We start from the raw sequence: 12823 nt of genomic DNA, 5'->3' as shown, positions 1-12823 counted from the left end.
CAAAGCACCTTCAAGTTATGCAAAATGCTGCTACACGCCTTTTGCATTGTCCTCCTAAATTTACAAGCTCAGCCATTATGTTAAGGTCCTTCGTTGGCTGCCCATTGAACGAAGGATACAATTCAAGGCACTATTCTTTATGCATAAATACCTTTACAACACTGATCTCATTTATCTGAGTTCCCTAGTCGCCCGCTATTCCCCCTAGCCGCCAGCTTAGGTCCAGCCACCAGAAGTTGGCTGCAATTCCTAGAATGAAGAAAAGTCGCCAGGGTGTCCGGGTCTTTTCTAACTTGGGGTCAAACTTTGGAATGACCTGCCTGCAACTTTGAGAGGATGTGCTTCTCTCTTAACATGTCATAAATTGCTAAAAACCTTGCTATTCCAACTTTCAGGTCCTTTTTAACTTTGGTAGGAGGTGATTTTTTTTCCTGTCATCAACTGTTAAATACGTCCTTTCCATTTATCAGGTTTTTATTGACTAACTCTGTAAACTGCTTAGAGCACCTTAATCTGTAACTCTTCCAGCGCTGGAAAATCTTATTGGTAGCCATGCGCTCTACAAATTACGCATAATAATAATAATAATAATAATGTTGTGTGTATAGGCTGCATTATGTGCGAGTAATGAAGGCCTGGATATCCATGCCGACCCTTAGCACAAGATGAAGGTGAGATTGTTTTCCCAGACAGTTAAAGTGTATTGCTGACATTCCTAATATTGATTGGAAAGTATAGTAGGTTCATATCATTGATAAGGAGTTATGTGAGCAGCTGTATAGATTGTGTGGTTAAGGTTAGTTCTATTTGGAACCCTTGTGGTCATTGGATTGAAACATCCATAAATCCACAAAAATAATTATTGTCTGTGATTGGAAAATGCTCTGCATGATTCCTGCATTATCTTATTTAACATTGTCTGGATTGTAATTAATTCCCCATCAATGTTTTTTTAGATAATATGTGTAGCAAGACACCTGCATCATATAATTACATTTTATCCGTGATTGCAAACATGGTCCTGTTAACAGTTTCGGAATACGAGTTTGGGATGGATTTTATAAAATGAAATATTACAAAACACAGTTGGTTTGTACTTAAAACATCAGTGGACTTTTAAACACTGCCCCGCTCCTACCATTAGAAACGTGGGTTCGGGACGAAGGAATGTGTATTTGAACATAATTAAATTTTGCCCCGCTAATAATTTGAAAGAAATGTTGGCACAGGCATGTGTTATAATAGTAGGTAGACTATTAATACAAGAGTATTGTTTATGTATGTAAGGAGCCTCGCGCTCGAATGTGATATAGTGGCCCGGACATTTGAAGAGTGTGACAATACAGTTTCCTTTCAGACGGACTTAGTCATTCAGACGAGCTATGATGTTGGTAAAATTAATTCAATGTTATAAGGACTAGCCTTAAATTACAAGGCAGGAGTACGAGTTTGAATTAAGATTTTGGTTAAATATCTGCGAATGAACAAACATTCCAAGATGGCGGACCCGTTACCTCAGATATGGGGGAAGTGCCTCATAGATCCACACACAAGTGTTTAATGTTAGCTGATGGTGGTGGTTAATTAAAATGCACAGGGTTGGGTGGTAAGCGCTTTTTTTATTTTGTATTATTATTTTATTTATTGGTGTGTAGCTAGTGTTAGGATGTTAACGCTTCAACACAGATTCGGGTGAGTATAGGCACTGCACATGAAGGTCATGCTATTGAGATGTATTTAGCAATTGGTGCATGTGGGAATTTGCATGTCCAACACGATTTATAATTAAGTGCCACATGGCGATGTTATGAAGCATTATGAACTTTGCCCTTTTGATAAGAAGGCCAGGTGCTTGGTTAGCTTTGTGGGTGGTAGGGAGCCAAGCCAGTTTTCTATTAAGAGTTGGCTATTGTATCATGTGTCTTGTGCGTGAATAATTTTCTGCAGTATATTTTCTGAGTGCATTACAGGATATGTCAACTGCACCTTTGTGTGGTCCGCCTCCCTCCTTCTTGTTTTTGTTATGGATTATCTGTTTCGAGAGACCGTTTACTGTTGGAGCGCGCTATGGGTAACTTTTGTTTCTCTTCACTCTTTGGATTGATACATTGTTACGGGCTATTTTTTCAGGCACGCTTTGCGGTAGAAGCGCGCTATGGGGAGCATCTGTTTGTCTTTACTTTTTGGGTTGATACATTATTACAGACTGTCTCCGAGAAGCACTTTGCAGGTAGGGCGCGCCACAGGAACTATTCTGTTTTGCCTTAGTTCCTGTGGGATTCACTGTTACAGGCTGTCCTTGATAGGGACGTACTTGATGTAAACATGGTTACAGACTATTTCTAATTAGGAGTTTTTTTGATACATCGCATTACAGGTAACTTTTTTTCCTTGTTTTTCGTATTTGTTTTAAACCCCTGGAGGATACTTTAATGCAGGCCGTCCATCCTGAAGATGTGCAAGATGGATTTTGCCAGACACAGGTGTGTAATATTAACAAATAGTGGTGATTTATTTGATTGTGCGAGGTGGTTTTTTTTACGGGCTGTCTGTAATTGGACGTGCTTTGTTGATTGATTTTGCCATACATAATATCTGTTTGTTTGAGTATACTCTGCTACAAGCCGCTGGGATGAGATGCACTTACTGCACATCGGATTTAATATGCTGCAGTTGATGGTCTGTAAATCGGAAGTGTTGGAACGTGTCTGAGAGGGGGAGGCACATATGGTAGGGATAGTTGGATTTAAAATGTTCAGTTTGTCACAGTAGGGTAATCCTGCACTTCTATATATTTACCATGTTATTAATGTATTTACTAGGTGTTCTTTGTGGGGGTTTACCTCACTGGAAACAGGAGTGGGGCAGTGAGTTGCAATAAGGCTGGGACCTCCAATATAAATGATACAACGTTTTTAAAATTTTGGAATATGGCAATATACATTTTTGTGCCTAAATGAATGATTGCGGTTTATAGGATTTTCTGAGGGTATGTATTTTTTGCCTCTTTTTCATTTACATTTTGTGCTCCTGTTTTTGAGTGTAATTCTCTATGAGAATTGACCATATAATCTCAAATCTATAATGAAAATAGACAATGAATTTTGCTTACTTGCACCGATGTTTTGAAGTAATATCATTATGAGCATAATGCTGGACGATGATTTGCTCTCTGTGATGGATAACTTCTCCTCTGATGTAATAAGTATGAAACATACAAGATAGTTGATGAAGGGATTACTGGTTAATAATGGTTAGTGACTGAACCAATGTGCAGCGTGCTTATGTGCAGTTATGTTTTTCAACATTTTTTTTTTTAAATCTGACACTTTTTTGTATACTTATGGAAACTAATAATTATATATCATTGGGGGGATTTTGCTTTTATGTATGTAGGATATATAGGTTTTGTGTTTATGTATATTGATGTTGTCACTTTACAGCCTTGAAGTTCACGGATGCGTTGGCTGTGTCTCTTTTGCTGTTAGCTGTGGAGTCATGAAGTTTTTACTGGTATCTTGAAATGGAATAAATAAGACATGGAAAAATCTACAACTTAGTAGGACTTTTTCATATTGATGTCTTTTGATGTCACACCATTACTTTGATGCTGATGTTTGATCTACTTTTCAATGTACATTGGGGCTGCAGGGTAGGGTAACCCTTGCACATCATTTATATAAATTGCTTTAGGGACAGGAGGGAGGTGCAGTTCGTCTACACCTGCTGTTCAAAAAGGTGGTATGTGATGATCTCAGCCCCCATGGTTAAGACTCAGTAGCCGCCTACTGTGCCCCATTGTCTTCTGATTGGGATCAGACAACACCAAAGACATACTTGCCTGAGCTCCTTTCCTTGTGGATGATTGATTCCCCTTTTTATGGTAGGTAGAGTGTGCAGCCTTTTGGGACAACTTTGCCCTTTTGATAAGAAGGCCAGGTGCTTGGTTAGCTTTGTGGGTGGTAGGAAGCCAGGCCAGTTTTCTATTAAGAGTTGGCTATTGTATCATGTGTCTTGTGCGTGAATAATTTTCTGCAGTATATTTTCTGAGTGCATTACAGGATATGTCAAGTGCACCTTTGTGTGGTCCGCCTCCCTCCTTCTTTTTTTTTTTCTTCCCCTGTTTGCAGATCCTCCTAGTATGCCTGCACCTCCAGTGTGCTACCTCATACACACTTAGAGGTCCTTCCCTCTGGCACTAGTGAAAGCATCCGTTGTGCTAGTTTTTGTTATGCATTTTTGGCAGTAGTGTGTTCCACTGGTACCATGTGGTTGGCACTCAAAACTATCGTTGAATCCGTGGCAGCTGGGGGTGATCAGGATCCGATGCTCAGAATACAATCAGAGGTGGGTCTGCTCGAGCCATATTGCTAAGACACTGGATCAGCAAGGTCAGCCATACTTCTCTTCAGGCTGGTGAACAAGGCAGCAGTCTCTTGCTGGAGGGGGGCACCTGACCGCAAAGGATTACGAGTGGGAGAGTGATTTTTTTAATTTTTTATTTTTTATTTACATAATTAACACATTTATTAGCTAGATGTGACTTACGTTATTAAATGTGTGCATATTAATCATATAATTTGTAGTAGGTAACTGCATTTACCCATTATAAGCAGCACCCGAGTTAACCTACTGTATAAATTAAGTTAGCCTTGTATTAATGCTATTTTGAATGTCACATTTAGATGTTTATGGTGAAGAGGCCTGCAATTTCATTTCCGTTTAATGTGCATGTTAAGTGTTTTTCCACTGCAGAGGCTGTTTTCCCTGATGCCATTTTTTCATAAGTAGTGAACAGTTATTTGTTATGTATTAGGCGACTAATAATGAAGTTCTCATCCTAAGGAGAAGATTCCAGGATGGTACAGCGACACATGGGAAGAGCTGACTGTACCTAACAGTCTCTCCAGTGTAAAATTAAAGAACATAACTGTACGTGGATCATTCTGTTGCCCTGAGAGCGCAGAGTTTACCTGCTTCCAGAGTCTTGAGCAAAAAGCTTGGCTCTCGAGAGCGGGAACAAGCTGTAATGTTGCAAACTAGTGTTTAGTTGAATTATATTAGTGTTCCCTAGATACGATACGGAAATACTTTCCTGACTGAGCTGTGAAGACCCTGTTTTCCTCTGCTGATCTCCACTGCCCGAGTGCATAGGCTCATCGCTAAGCATTTCTATTCTCTCATCAGAGACCTTTATTTGTTTTTCTGAAGCTGACACCTTACCTATTGCTTAACCAAAAGCCCTCTCCCGACCCATCTTTTCTTAATTTAGAAGAAAGGTTTCATTTATGGAGCACTTTCTGGATATTCTGTATTCTTTAAATAGATTGTGTTGCTGTTATGTTCATCTTATGCTGATATTGGCTTTTTGAAAGTTTAAATTTGTAACAAGAATACTTACAATCTAAAAATCTGTATCACCAATGACTTTAACCTGACTAAAATGTGTTAATAAATCATTTTAAACCGTATAATTCTCATTGGCATTTACTGTGGTGCCTCCTTGGTCTTAACTTTTATGGAAATATGTAAATTATTTCTCCTAGAACTATCTCCATGTCAATGAACAAAGCTCCCTTTGAGCAGTGGTGGGGTTTGTTTGATTACACCCGACCACTGAGATTTGAGAATCCCCATTCCATCACAAGGGCAGTCAGGGAAGCCTCCAGTGATCAAGGACTTAGGACAATTGGAACGAACACTTTTTCCAATAGACACAGAATGGGTAAACGCCTTTGCTACATCTGGCCCATAGTGAGCACATTCCTATTTAGTGATGCATGTGAAGCCTTTTTAGTCTGCCCTGATCACCAGTCCATTTTTCCTGGACAATGATGTGCACTAAACTACCATACTTGTTGTTGAACTGACCTAGAGCAGTTATGTTCAATCTATTTATCCACTCAAACACATCAGGCCAGTAGGGTGCCTGTGAAATGTAATGACTGCTTATGTAGGTACAGGGTAACACTCTACTGTATCGTAACATGGGTGTGGAACTTACCTACGATGGAAAGGACCCACAGATAGAGGAAGTGTGGTTCAACCTATAGATTTTAGATAAGAAGGACATAGTAGTTGCCTTGGGGTTCTGTACTTTGTTCGATTTCAGTATGTTTAGATTAGATAGTGGTATATTAAAAGACAGCTCTGTGCTGGTGAAAGGACTGCCTTGAGTTTTTGGGCTGTGAGTTCTCTGTTAGGCTGGCAAAATATTTACAGTTGCAGGGACAGCATATCTACTATCTAATCCTAGTCCTAAATTATTTGGAGAAGTGCAGCTTCCTCCAGAGTAGTCAGGGTGGACTTATACACTATTCTATTTCCACACAGCACCTTAAGATCTGCATCATGGGAATTGAGATGGACTACTCTAACCATGACCCCACCACTCATTACACAGACCATGCAAAGAATATCTGCCCTATTCTAGCTTTGTTACGTAGAATAGGGCAGACATTCTTTGCTTTATGTGTGATGGGGTCATGGTTAGAGTAGTTCATCTCATTACCCATGATGCAGATCTTCAGGTGCTGAGTGGCAACAGGAACTTCTAATATTGAGTTGCGAGGGATATTTTACAATTTGGATGGCATATTTGTCATATTCTATCCATATGTGGAGGTCATTCTGTGGCTATGGTCGACAAAGGTTCCCAGGTTGGGTACAGTATCTGCCACCTTGGCCTGGTGTGCTGGTTGGGATTGTTCATGATGCTGGAGTATACTTATACTGACACTCATATTGCGCCACACCTCAGCTGCATCCATGGCATGGATCAAGAGAATAGACAGAAAGCATAAAACAAAGGTTCATTGTCTTGAATGCCATATTTAAATTCTGGGACTCAGAAATAAGGAGTTGTTCTCAAGTTTATCCAGCACACTTTCCACCTATGTTGGTGAACCTGGTCTTTAGTCTTGGACTACATAGCAGGGCCTTTACAGAGTGGTAAGAGAACATATACCAAAAACTATGAGAAAAATTCAAAGAAAGCCAAATGAAATCTTTTTACTCATTCAAACAAAATATAAAGATATAACCAATTAAGTCTCAGGGCATTCCACTCCATAATAAAACGAGGGGCAATCTGTTACCTAATTGGATTTGTGAAACAACTACAATCTGCAGATGAGAATGCACATACTGCAGCTAAGATATATCAGCTCTTCCTAAAAACCAGCAACAAGTGATATTTCTTTAGAACAAATGGGATAACAAACTGGGACTCACCCTTACTGACAAAAGACTAGGATTGCTTACAAAAACCAAAGGATGAGGTGTGCTGAAGGAATTGGACCCCAGTAAAATATTAAACAGATGGTATTACACACCCATGAGACTACAGTCATTTGATCTGAACCGTCCAGAGACCTGCTGGAGGCAGTGGGGAAACAGGAGCAGGCTACCTTACATCCTGTTGGCCTGCCCAAAGACCAGGAACGTCTGGGACATAGTCCTAGAAAACTGCTGCCAAATTACAAGCATAAGATTCCTTGACACCCCAGTGGCAAACCTTTTGGGCTGGACTCCAGGATTATCTATGGGAAGAGCCAAGGGGACATCAAAATTAGGTAAGACACTTCGTAATAGTACAAGTAGAGCCTGCTAAATGGTAACAACCAGAGCGCTCTAGCAAGTTACAATGGACCAGTGGATTGTGCAGACTCTTACACCCCTATACTCACAGATTCATCGGAATACATTTAACTGAATGCATCCACTTTAGGGGAGGTAGAACAAGGGGCCTTCTGTACAAAGCTATTTTGCAGTGGCAAAGACCTAATTCACAAAACCAAAGCCCTTTGACTGCAAAATAGCTTTTGGGTATGTACAAAAGCCAAATTGCACATTATCAAATGTCAACGTAGGTTTCAGAGTACATACCAAATTGAAAATGGGAAGGGGTATGATTAGGGCTTCCCTTCCAATTTGCAATTCCTTTTGGTATGTACTGTGGTAGCAAACCATTGATAGATTACTGACACCTCAAAGGAGAGGGGTAATCCATTTGCAAGAGAGAAAGGGTCCTAAACTGACCCGTCCCCTGTGTGAATGTTGGCAAAAACATTTTTTAAGAGTAGGCAGTGGTGGTCCATAGGCCCACTGTTTTAGTCCTAAAAACGTTTGGGAATCTATTTTTGTTTTTTTCAAAATGCATCACGTTTTCCTCTAAGGAAAATGGGATACATTTAAAAGAAAACATTTGTTTTATTTAAAAACATATCTAAACTTGGTGGTTTGTTGAACTCAGCAGGCCACCATCCCTCTGGCAGCGAAACATGGTGGGTCACAGTTTGTGTGACCTACCTCATTAATGTTCATGAGGTAGTTTGTATTGCAACCCACTACAGTTCGGTATTTTATTGAACAAACATTTTAGTACCTATGTCAGTTTGCAAAATGCCAACACATTTGGTAAAATTCCGTGAGCAAATTGCAACTATTTTTTACCAAATTAATTGTTTGTATAACAATAAACAGCATGACCTGAGGATGGGAGGATCGTTTTTTCAAAGTGGGACTGCCCGCTTAATTATCTGTTTCTTAAAAAAATAAAAAAATAATCAATAAAAGACTATTGAACCATAAATATTGAAGGCGTTACCCATGGCTCTTAATGAGGTTCCTCCTGACCGAGGAATGCTTGTGAAACTTCAGCTATCCAGTACACTGCAGAATTGTTTTCAGACGTGGGGGCAGAGAACATTGTATATACATTATACAAAAGTAGATCTTGGTAAGAAATAATTTATTTACACATGTCGGTTATTTGCAGAAATGTATAATCAAATATTGTTTAGTGTGTTGATGTTAAAATTAGTCTTTCACTGTTAGAAAGCGCTAGGAAATGATTTTCCTTCTTCACAAAATTGCTGCTGTATTTTTAACGTTATGAGCCTGAGTTACCATGGAATTGAAGCAGACTTCTAACTCCTCCATCTACTATTTGATGCAGATTCTTTGACGGTAAGAACACGTATTTTTGCTTTTCTACTTTAAGCCTCACAAAATCATGGATTTCTGTAGCAGGCCACACTACTTTCTCATCTTCCCTGGAGTCAACATTGGCAATATCAGCTTTAAGGCTCATGTTCCGCCATCTCACTTCCCCCAATAAATATATCTTCCTAGCTTTGTATGTGAACTGTGTTCTAATAATTTCTGTCTTTCACTGGACATCAGTCCCCTCATTTGAGCCCTGCTGTTGCAGTTACCTGAGTTCTATTGCAACTTTCAAGTGACAGAACTGCCAGTTGACCATTAGTGCAGACACTGTATGCAGTATCCTGCTTCGGACCTCTGTGCAGGTTCATGTCAGGTTACTTCAAGCCCAAATGAAATAGTTGCTAAATAAGGGGAGACAACGTAGTCTGCAGTGCAAGCTTGGTGGGAGATAACAACTAATTAACATCCAAGCTTGTTCTGTGTTTTTTTTTTTTAAATAAAAATCTTCGCTTTATACAACACAACAGTAGTGAAAGTGCGAGTCACAAGCCTGCACTGTAAAATTTGCGATTTTACTCCCTATGCATCAGAAAGACGCATCTTACTGAAATGTATTAACCAGCTTTTAAAACTTAAGGCATGCCCTGCATTTGTTATTCTTTTTGTCACTTGGGGCCTGATTTAGATCTTGGCGGGCATACCGCTGTCATGGCGATTCCATGTACTCTGTCAAGATGATGGCGTACCGCCCACCGTATTTAGATGTCAGCAGCTGGGAAACAAACCGCTGTGGCGGCGATTTCCCATTGCTGGCTGACTGGCCTCCGCCGATACCGGCCTGGCAGTATACTGATGACCTAATTTAGATGTTCCCATTGTGACTGTGGCGGGTTGGCGACAAAGAGAGAGTGTACCCTTGGATATATGCCTTGATATAGCTGTGTTGCATTAAATGTTTGCGACTACCTATGTCATCACATATTCCAACCTCAAGAAAAACAAACAGAATACTTACATGTATGTTGGCGGTCAGGTTGCTTCAATGGTACAGGCTCATCCCTTTGCACACAAGTCCCATGTATTGGTCACCTTTGTGTCCGGCGACAACAAGGTTGGTGTCCTTCAGGGTGAAGTGTGGGCAGCTGTGACAGGAGTCCTCCAGTCATGTTCCAGTCAAAAAGGTAAGAGAAAAAGGGGGAAAAGCTGCTTTTCTCCTCCGATCCGCCACCCTTGAGTTGGAGGTGTTTCTCCCACAGTCGGCCTGGCGGGAAGGCACTTCTAAATCAGCATGGTGGTAACAGTAGCTGCAGTCCCAATGCCAGCCACTGTTTCTTATTGTGCGGGTTGATATTCCTGGCGGAGTCCACGGGACTGCGGTGGTCTGTTGGCTGTGGTCCCGCTAACATCTAAATCTGGCAAGCAGGCCGGCGAATAAGAAAACCGTTGAAAAAGCAATGGCGGGACTGTTACCCCCCAACATCTAAATCAGGCCCTTCCTGCTGCCACCTTGCCTAAATTACTTTGGGAATTGGCAACTTCTTGCCCTATTGTTACTTACCACCTGCAAGCACAGAAAAAATACATACAAGGCAATCACTTTTTTCCTCGTCCTGTGAAGCATTTGTTCCTCCATAAATGGATTCCAAAGATGTATATCCAGTCTCTACTGTACGGGACTGAAGTACTCTCACCTGACACTTCATGCCTCTTAGAGTTCTACTTGTCACCTCTATGTGTCTGCTCTCATGAAATCAATTATACTTTTCGAAAACTGTTTATAAGTACCTGAAAAGGGTATTCCCATCCCAAAGAGTCAAGCTTTGCTTATACCAAGGCAATCCTTTAATTATTTGGAACAATCTTCTAACATTTTGTGCTGTGGCCCGGTATAACCCAGTCTGATCCAGATGGATAAGAATCTACAGGCCAATATTTTCCCGGATGTACAATCGATTGTGGGCAATAGGATGCCATATACAGATGGTCTTTTTCTGGCTTAGCTCTGGACACTATTAGGGGTGGGTTTACTCATGAAATTCCATGTAGCAGAATTACCTAAAAATTCCCCGACATTACACAGAATTAAGCAATTCTGCACTTAGCGCTATTTCTTAATGTAAAAATGCCCCAATTCATTCAAAATGGATGCATTTTTATTCTAAGAAACGGTGCTAAATGCAAAAGAACACGATTAGCAATCGTGAGCAGCTGCTCTGTAAATGTTCTGTTGCAGTAGGATTTTTCCTCCAAATTATGCGAGCAGGAGAAATTCCATAATTATTGGTAATTCCGTGTAAAAGAGTAATGCTAAATTACTACAATTACTCTGATTACTCAGGCATAAATGAAATGTGGCCTAGGCCGAGACACTATTATTGCATGACAGGCTGCCTCCTTCATAGAGTTCAGCATATAACACTTTTAGGCATGGTACCAGCCTCTCAGAATATTGAAGATAACATTTCTGGGGAAGATGATCCGTCCCTGGGTCCTTTACTATGCAAGTTCTAGCAGCGTCACTTTGAATTTCCCAGCCAGAAATTGGTTGATTCATCTCTGCCGTGTCATCTGGGTCTACAAGCAGCAATTCAACCTCAGGGGAAATGTTTCAACCCCAGTTAGTGTAACCTGCATGTCTGACTTATATTGTTTGGCATAATACTCAAATAAAGTGATACTAATGCCTTCTTTCGTGTAGCTCACTTCTTCTTGTCCATCCTGTAGAGATGTCTGTGGAGATCCACTTGTTTCAGGTCTGGACAGCCATGCCTGGAACCTACCTCTTCTGTTTCCCTCAGCAAGAAACTTTGTCATGTTGGACGAGTAGCTGTTCTGCTTTCCTTCTTATCTCATAACCGAGCTTAGAGAACCTCTCTGGAATGCATTTCTGAGTTTAAAGAAGACATTTATTGTTATTAATTCCCCACCCACAAGTTCCTGAGAGACGAAATTAGTAGACTGGAAGCACACGTTCAAAAGTAGTCGCAGCAATAAAAGCAAAATATATCAAAGTACATCTCAGTTGCAATGTACACAGCAAATAGATGTGATTATATCATAGCATAACTTCAAAGCAAAGCATAAAAGTCAAAATTCATCACCGTATGGGCAAGGCGGTAGGGCCTATATTCAGCTTCATCTTTCTGGGGTCTGCAAGTAGATGACTCCGGGCCAACTGCGAGAAAGAGATTCTCTACCCAAACGGGAGACAGGCAACTGACGTCTAGTTCCTGTCTGAAGTCAATCAGATTCAATCTACCCCTCTTTAGCCGAGAGTCATCCTTAAAAGCAAACTCAGTGTGAGAGCCGAAGAACCTTGGAGAGTGGCCAATTCTCCCGAGCCCCCGCTCTCAGACTGGATTGCGAGGTAAACACAAAATCTAAGTGCTCTTATCAGCTAAGGTCTGGTGGGAAGAAAACAGCTTGGTCCATCTTGTGGAAAAACACAGCTTGGAAAAACACAGCTCATCTGCAATGTCTAACCCCACGTTACAGCCAATAGGCAGCTAACCTAAATATCAAATGTAATGTCTAATGTCATGTCAAAGCCAATAGGCAGCTAAACTGAGTACAGAATGTAATGGCTAATGCCATGTCAAAGCCAATAGGCAGCAAACCTAAATATCAAATGTAATGTCTAATGTCATGTCAAAGCCAATAGGCAGCTAAACTGAATACAGAATGTCTACCGGTGAACACTGAGCAACTAATATGCGCAGTGGTGAAACACAAAGTCATTGGTCAAACACAATTAATAGCATCACAGTAGCCTAGACAGCACAGCCCCTCCATTGAAGCAGTATGCTGTTTACTTGTTACCTGCAGGATCTCCCTTTTGTGGTCATCAGTTGCAAATTCCTTCTCTAATGTGACT

General features: G+C 40.6%; 1 long non-coding RNA gene across 1 annotated transcript; it reads left to right on the top strand.

Annotated features, from left to right (window-relative positions):
- Positions 1-1508: 1508 nt before the first annotated feature.
- LOC138259158 (uncharacterized) lies at positions 1509-3555 on the top strand. Its single transcript, XR_011198650.1, has 3 exons — positions 1509-1606; positions 2424-2483; positions 3444-3555. It is a non-coding gene; the product is annotated as an uncharacterized lncRNA (long non-coding RNA).
- The last annotated feature ends 9268 nt before the right edge of the window (positions 3556-12823 follow it).

Source organism: Pleurodeles waltl, chromosome 9, assembly GCF_031143425.1.
Source record: "Pleurodeles waltl isolate 20211129_DDA chromosome 9, aPleWal1.hap1.20221129, whole genome shotgun sequence".
NCBI classification, from domain to species: domain Eukaryota; kingdom Metazoa; phylum Chordata; class Amphibia; order Caudata; family Salamandridae; genus Pleurodeles; species Pleurodeles waltl.
Note: the sequence above shows the minus strand (reverse complement) of the source record. Positions and strands in the feature narration are given on the sequence as shown.